This window comes from Schistocerca serialis, chromosome 1 (assembly GCF_023864345.2).
Source record: "Schistocerca serialis cubense isolate TAMUIC-IGC-003099 chromosome 1, iqSchSeri2.2, whole genome shotgun sequence".
NCBI lineage: Eukaryota > Metazoa > Arthropoda > Insecta > Orthoptera > Acrididae > Schistocerca > Schistocerca serialis.
Window position 1 is genome coordinate 1108356991 of NC_064638.1, and position 12215 is coordinate 1108369205.

Genomic DNA, 12215 nt, shown 5'->3' on the forward strand with positions numbered 1-12215 from the left:
GGTCTCTTCCCTCCAAACAAACATCTCCCTCTCTCTCCCCCATTCCACACACAACACACACATAAAAAGTACTTGTAGTTACAATAATAATGAAAAATCCTTAAACCTGCTCTCCCTCTATCTCTCTCTCTCTCTCTCTCCCTCACACATACACACACACACACACACACACACACACACACACACAAACGTACAGACACCTCTGAAAGATTCAGAATAACCACCAGGAACACCTTCAACTTTTCCACCGTCAGCCATCTTGTTTTTACACCTTCAACTGTTCCACTGTCCACCACATTTGTTTTTACAGCTGGTAAAAAGTGAAACAGTGACAATGGCAGGGACAGCTCAATATATAGTGTTTGACGGTGATGAAGAAGAGGAAAAAGAAAACACAAGTGGAAAAACTGGTAGAAGCCGACCTCGGGGAAGATCACTTTGGATTCCGTAGAAAAGTTGGAACACGTGAGGCAATACTGACCCTACAGCTTATCTTAGAAGCTAGATTAATAAAAGGCAAACCTACGTATCTAGCACTTGTAGACTTAAAGAAATCTTTTCACAATGTTGACTGGAATATTCTCTTTCAAATTCTGAAGGTGGCAGGGGTCAAATACAGGGAGCGAAAGGCTATTTACAATTTGTACAGAAACCAGATGACAGTTATAAGAGTCCAGGGGCATGAAAGGGAAGCAGTGGTTGTGAAGGGAGTGAGACAGGGTTGTAGCCTATCCCCGATATTCAGTCTGTATATTGAGCAAGCAGTAAAGGAAACAAAAGAAAAATTCGAAGTAGGAATTAAAATCCATCGAGAAGAAATGAAAACTTTGAGGTTCGCCGATGGCATTGTAATTCTGTCAGAGACAGCAAACTACCTGGAAGAGCAGCTGAACGGAATGCACAGTGTCTTGAAAGGAGGATATAAGATGAACATCAACAAAAGCAAAGCGATGATAATGGAATGTAGTCGAATTAAATCGGGTGATGCTGCGGGAATTAGATTAGGAAATGAGACACTTAAAGTAGTAAATGAGTTTTTCCATTTGAGGAGTAAAATAACTGATGATGGTCGAAGTAGAGAGGATATAAAATGTAGACTGGCAATGGCAAGGAAAGCGTTCTGAAGAAGAGAAATTTGTTAACATCGAGTATAGATTTAGATGTCAGGAAGTCGTTTCTGAAAGTTTTTGTGAGGAGTGTAGCCATCTATGGAAGTGAAACGTGAACGATAAATAGTTAAAAGAAGAACAGAATAGAAGCTTTCGAAATGTGGTGCTGCAGAAAAATCCTGAAGATTAGATGAGTAGATCACATTGAATAGAATTGGAGAGAAGAGAAAGTTGTGGCACAACCTTACTAGAAGAAGGGATCGGTTGGTAGGGCATATTATGAGGCATCAAGGGATCACCAATTTAGTAATGGAGGGCAACGTGGAAGGTAAAAATCGTAGAGGGACACCAAGAGATGAATACACTAAACAGATTCAGAAGTATGTAGGTTGCAGTAGGTACTGGGAGATGAAGAAGCTTGCACAAGATAGAGTAGCATGGAGAGCTGCATCTAACCAGTCTCTGTACTGAAGACCACAACAACAACAACAACAAGTGAAACAGAATGTAAATACACGCCCACCTACCCACCCACCCACCCACCCACCCACACACCCACCCACCCACCCACACACACACACACACACACACACACACACACACACACACACACACACACACACACACACACACACACACACATAGAATTAATTAATTTCAGGCATAGCCATAACAATTTTCTAATCGTAATTTTGGCTTAAACAATTTATCTACTTTAAGGTGTAAGTGGATGCAGATGACAAACTGTGAAACAAAACAGTCACTGTAGAAACATAATACATCAGAAAAATCACACCATGTGGTAAAAAGGTATGAATTCATAATTTTATATGTTTTTTTTTCAAATATCTGTAATTACGATTTAAAAACAAATAGTTACATGTATACAATCACTAAAGAACATTCTTTATCTTTAAGAACGATAAAATAAAAGCCCACTGAAGATGCTGCAACGGCAATGAAACATTTTTGGGTTATAAAACAAAATTATGTTTCACTAAAGGCGGACCCTATTCAAAAACTTACGTAGTGTTAAAGCAAACACGGAAAAAAGAGCTTCAACCCCAAGATGATGAACTAATAGAATTGATAGAGCTTGCCCTCTCCCAAAATTATTTCACATTCAGTGGCAAAATGTACAAACAGGGTATAGGCCTAACAATGGGAAGTCCTCACAGTGGGACCACTGCAGAAATTTTCATTAATCATCTTGAAAATAAATTTCCGATCTACAAGGACATAGTCACTCAGAAAATTGTACACTACCGCAGATACGTAGAAGACACATTCATTGCATACAATGGAACTAACGAAGAAATAATAACTCTGTTAAACAGATTCAATAACTTACATAGTAACATCCGTTTGACCATAGAACACCAGAAAGAAAAAATAATTATTTTAGACATCACCATAACCAACACATACCAGACACTGAACATCAACGTACATAGAAACCCAGCAAACACACACACTGTCATGAATAAATCTTCAACGCACACAAACTCACATAAACAACTCGAACAGTCCACGGGTATACTGCCGGTTCATAGTGTCCAACGGGCACTATGAACCGGCAGTATACCCGTGGACTGTTCGAGCAACAAATACGCCGGCAGAAACTGAAAATCACATCACATAAACAAGTCGCATTCAGATCCGTCTTAAACAGAGCACATGAATTATTACTTAATGCTGCTGACTATGAGACAGAAATAAACACAATACAAGACAGCGCACGCAGCAGTGACTACCATGAACATGAAACAGATGCACTTCCACAAATCAAAACGAAAAACAAAAGCAAATAAACTCACCCACAGCATACAAAACCTAAGTATATAACGATATCACATTTTCGAGTCATCTCAGACAAGACAGCCAAGCTGTTTAAAAACACGGTTATCAGGATCGTTTTTGCCACCAACAAAAGCTTCAGAAAGAAACTTGTCTATGACGTCGTACAACCTACAGAGACACTGATCAAATCAGGAATTTGTAAAATTACATCTAGTGACTGCAACAAATACTACATCGGCCAGACGGGAACTAATTTTATAACCCATTTTAAAGAACATATTAATTGTTTCAGAATGGATAAAGCTAATAAGTCAGCTGTAGCAAAACGTGTAAATGAAACAGGACACAGTGTTGCAGTAGACAACGACGTCGAAGCAGTGCATACTTTGGAAAAGAGCTGCAGAATGGACGTCTTGTTAGAAATGGAAATACTCATCTATGGCCCTAAATCGACAAACGAGATCGTAAATGAAATGACAAAGTTCATATATTCACACCTCTTTACGAAATTCAGTTCAGTACTCTCATAATCGACAGTACATGACATTAGGTTATATATGAGTATAGATCCCGGGAATATCTTTATAATTCTTAATGTAAAAAGCTTTTATACTGTCATTTGCATTATAAAATTGTCATAATCGCTCATTTTGTAATATATTACACCAGTCAACATCAGTGATACGACAGCAACGTATGCAGAAGACACTGCTACTGACAACACCAGAATCAACATACCGATATTCAAGTCAAAACTAACCTTGTTTTGAGCGCCATCTTTTCTCCATTGCTGATTTGTTTTGAGTTAGCTTGTTTAAAAGCCACCCTTACGAAGTTTGTGAACAATGGTGAAGAAGTCCAGGAAAGTCAGAGAAGTAGCGATACCTCATGTGAAAAGCAAATGAATATACAAAGTGACATCGCCTCTTACTACGTTATACTTCTCTCTCTCTCTCTCCACAGGATGATCACAGCAATCATGCAAACGAACTTCAATATCTGCATACACATATGTTAAATATTTTCGAAATGCCACTATAGCCTTATGATGATGTATCACCTCGAAACACGTTGCTAAATGAATAATTCAGTGGTCACCAAATTTTGTGAGTGGTAATGGTATTTGAAAACGTTTTCATACAAGTGATTTCAGTTGTATGGATACAAATATCGATCCTATACTTGAAGGATCGAATAAATCCGTACGCTTCTTTGGTACAGGAAAGAGGCACAGCTAACTGGGTTGCCCCATTGTTCTAGAAGGGACAGAGTGGCGCCTGAAGATGGGCTAGGGCGAAGGACTGAGTCAGTCGAGCCTGAACAACTCTCCAGGGCAGTTCCCTGGTGCTCGTGCTTCTCGCGATCGCGCATAGAAGTGAAGCATTTTTTTGTGGAAAGATTACGCAGAGTCGCGCCAGAGCCATCACGCAAGTAGGACGCAAATGTGTATAATCAAACTGAGAATTTTGAAGCTCGGGATTAATTCTCTTTCGGAGAAGTTGTTATACACACACCAAAAAAGTTTTGCGTCACCCCAGTTCCCAGAACTCCTGAAGATAGACGTTGACTGTGAATATTGTACCACAGACACAGTCTTTTTGCCTGTTCAGGGATGTCACTAAACCGCCCAAAGATGAAAACAACCAAATGAGCAGCGCCCATCAGACAGAGGGGGTCCGACAGCCGAACAGTTCCAGTCATTCCACCAGGAAGGAGGTACACGGCTCGTGTTGTCTGGAGTTCAGCCATGCATAGACGGTCCGTACCGCGGTTCGATCGCGTCTGCATTGTTACTTTGTGCCAGGAAGGGCTCTCAACAAGAGAAGTGTCCAGACGTCTCGGAGTGAACCAAGGCGATGTTGTTCGGACTTGGACGAGATACAGAGAGACAGGAACTGTCGATGATATGCCTCGCTCAGACCACCCAAGCGCTACTACTGCTGTGAACGATCGCTACCTATGTATTGTGGCTCGGAGGAATCCTGACAGCAACGCCACCATGTTGAATAATGCTTTTGTGCAGCAACAGGATGTCGTGTTACGACTCAAAATGTGCGCAAATGGCTGCATGCTGCGCAACTTCACTCCCGACGTCCATGGCGAGGTACATCTTTGCAGCCACGACACCATGCACCACGGTACAGATGGGCCCAACAACATGCCGAGTGGACAGCTCAGGATTGGCATCACGTTCTCTTCACCAATGAGTGTCGCATGTGCCATCAAACAGACAATCGTCGGAGACGTGTTTGGAGGCAACCCACTCAGGCTGAACGCCTTAGACACACCGTCCAGCGAATGTAGCAAGGCGGAGGTTCCCTGTGTTTCGGGGTGGCATTACATGAGGCTGACGTTCGCCGCTGGTGGTCATGGAAGGCTCCGTAACGCTGTACAATACGTGAATGCCATCCTCCGACCGATAGTGCAACCACATCGGCAGCATATTGGCGAGGCATTCGTCTTCATGGACGACAATTTGCGCTCCCATCGTGCACATCTTGTGAATGGCTTTCTTCAGGATAACAACATCGCTCGACTAGAGTGCCCAGCATGTTCTCCAGACATGAACCCTATCGGACATGCCTAGGATAGATTGAAAAGGACTGTTTATGGACGACGTGACTCACCAACCACTCTGAGGTATCTACACTAAAACGTTTTTGATGAGTGGGACAATCTGGACCAACAGTGCCTTGATTAACTTGTGGATAGTATGCCACGACGAATAAAGGCATGCATCAATGCAAGAGGACGTGCTACTGGGTATTAGAGGTACTGGTGTGTACAGCAATCTGGACCACCACGTCTGAAGGCCTCGCTGTATGCAATGTGTGGTTTTCATGAGCAATAAAAAGGGCGGAAATTATATTTACGTTGATCTCTATTCCAATTTTCTGTACAGGTTATAAAACTACTGCGTATTAATGATTACCAAATGTGGTTTAACCTTGCAGTAAATGTTACCCTCTGGAATGATTTTTTTGAATTTGACCGTGTGTTACCTAACAGAACGAGGGTATCGGACATGAATTTGGTATTGATATCAATTGGTAGAAGACAGAAAGACTAATTTTTTTTAGAAGTTAGAGTAACAGAATCCTTATAAATGAAATAATAAACGGTCGCCAGCCTAATTAGGCATAATAATGTAAAAATATTATTTCCAGTAGATTTGTCTTTACTCTTGCAAAAGGGAACTTTCATAAGTACTTTCTTTGTAAAGTGCAATGAACACCTGTTACAACTAGACGAATTGTACAGTGAGTAGCAGTAGTTATCAACAGTAATCATAGAAACAAATAAAAAAAATGTATGAACTTTATCCCTATTGACCATAATCTTCACTTTTATCTTTCACTATCTTAGCACAGGAATTGTTCCCAAAAAGACTTACACAAGATTAAGCAACATCTGATAAGATTTAAAGTTTCGACAACACCCATATAAACATCCTAAATGCAATAAGATAACACTGAACACATACCTTTTATATATATTCTTTTATATGATTACTTCAGGTTTCTTTAGCTAGAAAACAACTATTCAGTTTGGTTTCTTCCTGATATAAAAGAATGAAATGGGGGACCCACAAACTATACTTTCTTTATATACTCAAACTATACACACTTTTCAGAAACATTTTGCATTATGATAAAAGCTGAATTACTGCCCCTCTTAAGATCGTTTATCTTGCAAGATTTTAACATTATTTGAACTGACAATACTCTCTACAACTACAGAAATGACTTCAAGTAAAAGTTCAATTTCAATTAATTTCAAGACGAAATGCTTTATAACACCACTTGTGATTTTTCCTGACAATTTTTATACTGATGACCTTCGAAACACATACCGGGTGATCAAAAAGTCACTATAAATTTGAAAGCTGAATAAATCACGGAATAATGTAGATAGAGAGGTACAAATTGACACACATGCTTGGAATGACATGGGGTTTTATTAGAACAAAAAAAATATAAAAGTTTAAAAAATGTCTGACTGATGGCGCTTAATCTGGTCAGAAGAGCAATAATTAGCATAACAAAGTAAGACAAAGCAAAGATGATGTTCTTTACAGGAAATGCTCAATATGTCCACCATTATTCCTCAACAATAGCTGTAGTCGAGGAATAATGTTGTGAACAGCACTGTAAAGCATGTCCGGAGTTATTGTGAGGCATTGGCGTCGGATTTGTCATTCAGCATCCCGAGAGATGTCAGTCGATCATGATACACTTGCGACTTCAGGTAACCCCAAAACCAATAATCGCACGGGCTGAGGTCTGGGAACCTGGGAGGCCAAGCATGACGAAAGTGGCGGCTGAGCGCACGATCATCACCAAACGACGCACACAAGAGATCTTTCACGCGTCTATCAATATGGGGTGGTTCTAATAAAACCCCATGTCATTCCAAGCATGTGTGTCAATTTATCTCTCTCTCTCTCTCTCTACATTATTCTGTGATTTATTAAGTTTTCAAATTTATACTGACTTTTTGATCACCCGGTATTTTTGAAAATGGAAGCAAACCGAAACACATTGGAGATTTTCATGGCTTCAATAATGAATGTCTCCCTTTATATCACTGAAATTAATATTCTAACTTCTCACTTCTATATATTTTTGCATTCAGAACTATACATTGTTAAATAACACAGATGAATATTATTTTTTCACAAACAGGGTACTCGGATGTTGGTCATTATGAGGACAGAACCCTCATAGGTACCTTGAAAGGAAACAATTCATGGTTAGAACACAAAATTTAGTATTATTTGCATTATTATTGCAAATTGATTCACACAAATACACCGGTTCATACTGATATACAGTTCTAACCTCTGTAATCTGATGAAGTGGTGACGCAATAGTGGTGGTGAGCACGTGGCGGCTACCTGGTCTCTCCTTTAGCAGTAATATGCTCTATTTAGTTCTTCTTGGCGACGTGAACATCATTTTCATAGCCATTTCCAATGTCAGAGCACAATTTTATAGCCACAATTACATCCGAGGCCATTCCATCTCAAATTAGATACTGGATCCCTCACTCGGCACCTGCGCTGTTGACTCGTCGGATGCTGGCTACTGACTGCCTTACTTTACTTTCTCGTTTGCCAACCAGATTGAGCGCCAATTCCACCTTTTAGCGCCCGCCAACTCCCTTCCGTTGCGGAGGGTAAGTACTATGTCTCTTTTATTATGCAGTGCAAGTTCCTAAGTATGAACCAGTTTTTTACATTATTATTTCCTTTACATAAACAAACCTATTTTAGAAAGTCTCATTATCTAAATACACAGTTACAATTTTACAAAACATATTTCGTAAAACTCTATTTCCTTACAGTAAATCAATAACATTAAGTAGTAAAGAGAAAACACTTTTAAATTCACATCATTAATTACACTGAACAACTACTCCCTATCGACCAAGGTGTTACAAGGTTCCGGACCTCTCGGAACTGAGTTGATGCAAAACATTTTTAGATGTCTGTACAATGAAAAGGCGATCAGATCGCAAGGAATCAGCCATGATAATCTGATATAAGCTCATGACAGATAAGTTACTGTAACTGAGTGTGAATGCAATCTGAACAAGTAGAGACGTATTACTTCAATATAAAGTAGAATGAAATAACTGTGTCGTATAAAAGTTTTCATATATGACAAACTCTTCATTTTTATTAAAATACTTGGAAGGGATAAATTATAGAACAATGTCGGAGAAGATATGGAGCATGCGTTGTAGGTTCAAGGTAAGAAATTTAGTTATCGATGCGTGTACCTTGGGAGTAAGTTCGTTCTCCAGAACTGGCCTACTTATGACATCCGATGACTCAATTTTCCAACGAGTGGGACTATGGTAAGTAATAATCAAGTTTAAATCAATAAATAGTACGGGGGTGGCTTATAAGTTTAGCGTTGTTTACTTTTTGCACTAAGATCAGTACCCTTGTATTACATGTATTTGCCTGTTTTTACACATTTACTATTAGCAAAACTAATGGTGAACGAGTGTTGCTACTATGGATACAAATCGAAATACTTGAAAGGAGGAATAGTTACTCTACTAAGTGCGACGTCATGTGACTTTGGATGTTCGCGACAAAAATTCTTTCCTATGCGTCTCAAGGCTCACGACATAAATGTTCCTACTCTGTAAATAACAGCTGAGGTTGAAGGGAAGAGTTTGGATCCCAATCCAAATGATGCAATTGAGAATCACGGCTGGCTACTAGCTCAAGATATTCGTCGCATTAATGTGAAGATTGTGACTCTCCTCGAGAGTTACGGTACGCCTTTTGTGACTTTACACGTCAGTACGACCTGATCGGATAGACTAGGCAAAGGAGCAGAGTTTGTGTGGGTCGACGTGGAGAGTGACACGACAGAAGCTTGGCCAGAAGGGAAACGCCGAGGTTGAATGGTCAGTCAGCCAGGTGGTAACGGAACCCGTGGCTGAGAGCATAGAAATGGAGGATGTTCGATTGATGCATACGTATGGATAGGTATGACCGAACGAGGTGGCGCCGTGATTAGCACACTGGACATTGGGAGAACGACGGTTAAAACCCGCCTCCGGTTGTCCTGCTTTAGGTTTTCCGTGATTTCCCTAAATCGCTTCTGGCAAATGCCAGGATGATTCCTTTGAAAGGCCGACTTCCTTCCCCATCCTTCCCAAATCCGATGGCACCGATGACCTTGATGTTTGATCCCCTCCCCAAATCAATCAATTAATCAACAGCTATGTCCTTGCAAGTAGGAATTGTCAGGTTCAGAAGGAAAAAACGCATTTTAGAGACTATTTTAGAGATGATTCTTATAAACGCCCTATTTATGACGTGTGTAGTCTGGACTCCACACATACGTCATGTCTTCTGAATTTGTAAATCTACATAGATTGCTAACAATTTATAAGAGTGGTTAAAATGAAACCGGCCCGGAAAATATTCCATGCAGCTTAAAACAGACAACCCAGCTTACATTTTCTGCATCCCTCGACAGATCATGTAAGTTGTATTGCCTATCTAAAGGTCTACTGCCCACTGCCCTCCCTGTACAATAATGCCACAACAACATACGAGAGCTCGAATGAGATCCACGGAAGAGTACTTTCATTTGAGTTCAACGTCGGTTCTATAAACATTCAAAACTGCCTCCAGAGGCAGAAATTACAGCTATTAATAACAAACAGTTTACCACGCAATTCAGATATCAACAAACAAACAAGTAACAGCTTGTGGTAGCCGTAGTATAGTTCCAGAATAAGGTATTGGAATATTCATTTTTTTCAACAGTTTAAGTGCATTTGCCCCAGTGCGCTCTTGTATTTAAGCAATCAGCATAATTCAGAAACGGTGCATGGCATGTAACAAGTGACTGCAGCACTGAAATCAGCATGCGAAGGCAGTTGAGATTAATGTGCAACACTTACTCTTATTCTTACTTAGTATTGCATTAGTATTGCACCTTTTGCCTATGATATGATTTTTCGTCGCAGTTTTGGAAATGTGTGATTAATTATTTTCAATAGCTCTCATAGTTTTAACTGGAAAATTGTAATCGACAAATCATTTAGACAGGCGTGTCAATCCGCAACCAAAGATACTATTATCATATTTCTAGATTAATTTCATTAAATTATTATTTATGTTCTGAGATGGTTCCACCGGTACGAGAAATGAGAAATCCTTTAAATGGCCTACGAAAGAGCAGTGTTGAGAGACGATAATTACAGTTAGAAATGGATGGTGGTGAGAGACAGATGTGCTGTGATACTAGCGGCGATGACTCTAGTTCTGACCCCAGAATATTCTACTGTAACAGTTGGCGTTGAATTTATTTAGATAACGGTTATAATTCTTTTGTTTGAGTGTGGACATTTTACAAGCATTTCTATGAGAAATTAGACGGGTTTGTATTTAACTGACGCGTTCTCAAGTCAATGAGTACAGATTGATTCACACATCTGCGAATTAAAACTCTATGGGATTCAGTCAATGTGATCAAAATTTACATTTTTATCAGTGAAATTAATTTCAGCGTGTCTGTTGCATCATGGTACTATTTATATTTTGAGCCACTGCAAATCTCAAAGGGACATAATATTACAGACGTGTGTGGTCAGCCAAAATTCAGAGAGCTTGCCGAAGTTATTCGTTGCACACCACATGTTGCACCATGGTACTATTTATATTTTGAGCCACCGCAAATCTCAAAGGGACATAATATTACAGACGTGTGTGGTCAGCCAAAATTCAGAGAGCGTGCCGAAGTTATTCGTTGCACACCACACGTTGCCCAAAGCCCATTGAACAAAAGTGTGTCAATAAAATCAATACCGTTGTTCTTGATTTAAGTAGCTTGTAAACTCTGAAAATGTAGAACTTCCACACTCACTCAAAAGACACACGGGTATGAAAGATACATCACCCTCCCACGGGATCGCATCTTACACTGCATGGTCTGCATCTTAATGTTTCCGGTGAGAGGTCACGCCTGTCTATTAGACCACAATAATGTCAAACGTATGTAGCGACATCTTATCTTTTCACAAGGTCCTTCTTGGAGCAATTTCTTCAGAAAGATGAACTAGCTATTAGCAGGTCAAAATACAACAACTTGAGTAAAATTAGGATGTGCAAAAACATAACTCATTTAGTTTCTATTAAAACATGAAAATCCTCGTAAATGCAAAGGAACAATCTCTAAATCATGAAAAGGACAGGTCAAGTAAAATTTCAATAGATGCATTACGCTTGCAAGAATCAGTTGGGAAGCACTCAAATCGAACATTAGTTACTTAGATAAAATTTCCGGAATTGAACCTACTCTCTACAGCAGAGCGTGTGCTGTTTTGAAACATCCTGGCGGTTTAAAGCATAGTGGCACAACCTTACCTTCCACGGGCTATGTTCTTAATGAGCTTTCCATGTACGTCTCAGTACACCCTCATAGCTCAAATTCTGTCAAACACTGGATTTTTGTCATACATATGCAAGTAAGGGACTGTAATCATTTGTAGTACGTAAAAAGTGAGCGGAAGGGTGAGTCTGATACTTTTCTTCAAAAGACATTACATTTTTATTCAAAAAACTCCCATTAAAGGAAAACTATATTCAAATTCGGTTGAAATAGTATAATTTTAACGAATGAAATCGACATACCTCCACAACTTCCTCAGCAATTACAAAATGCAATTACAAAAACTCAGGTAAGGCACCATAATATAAGGAATTTAATAAAACGGATTTACAAATCCCTCATTATTCAAGCATGAAAAGTGCTACCGTGACAGGAATCCGAT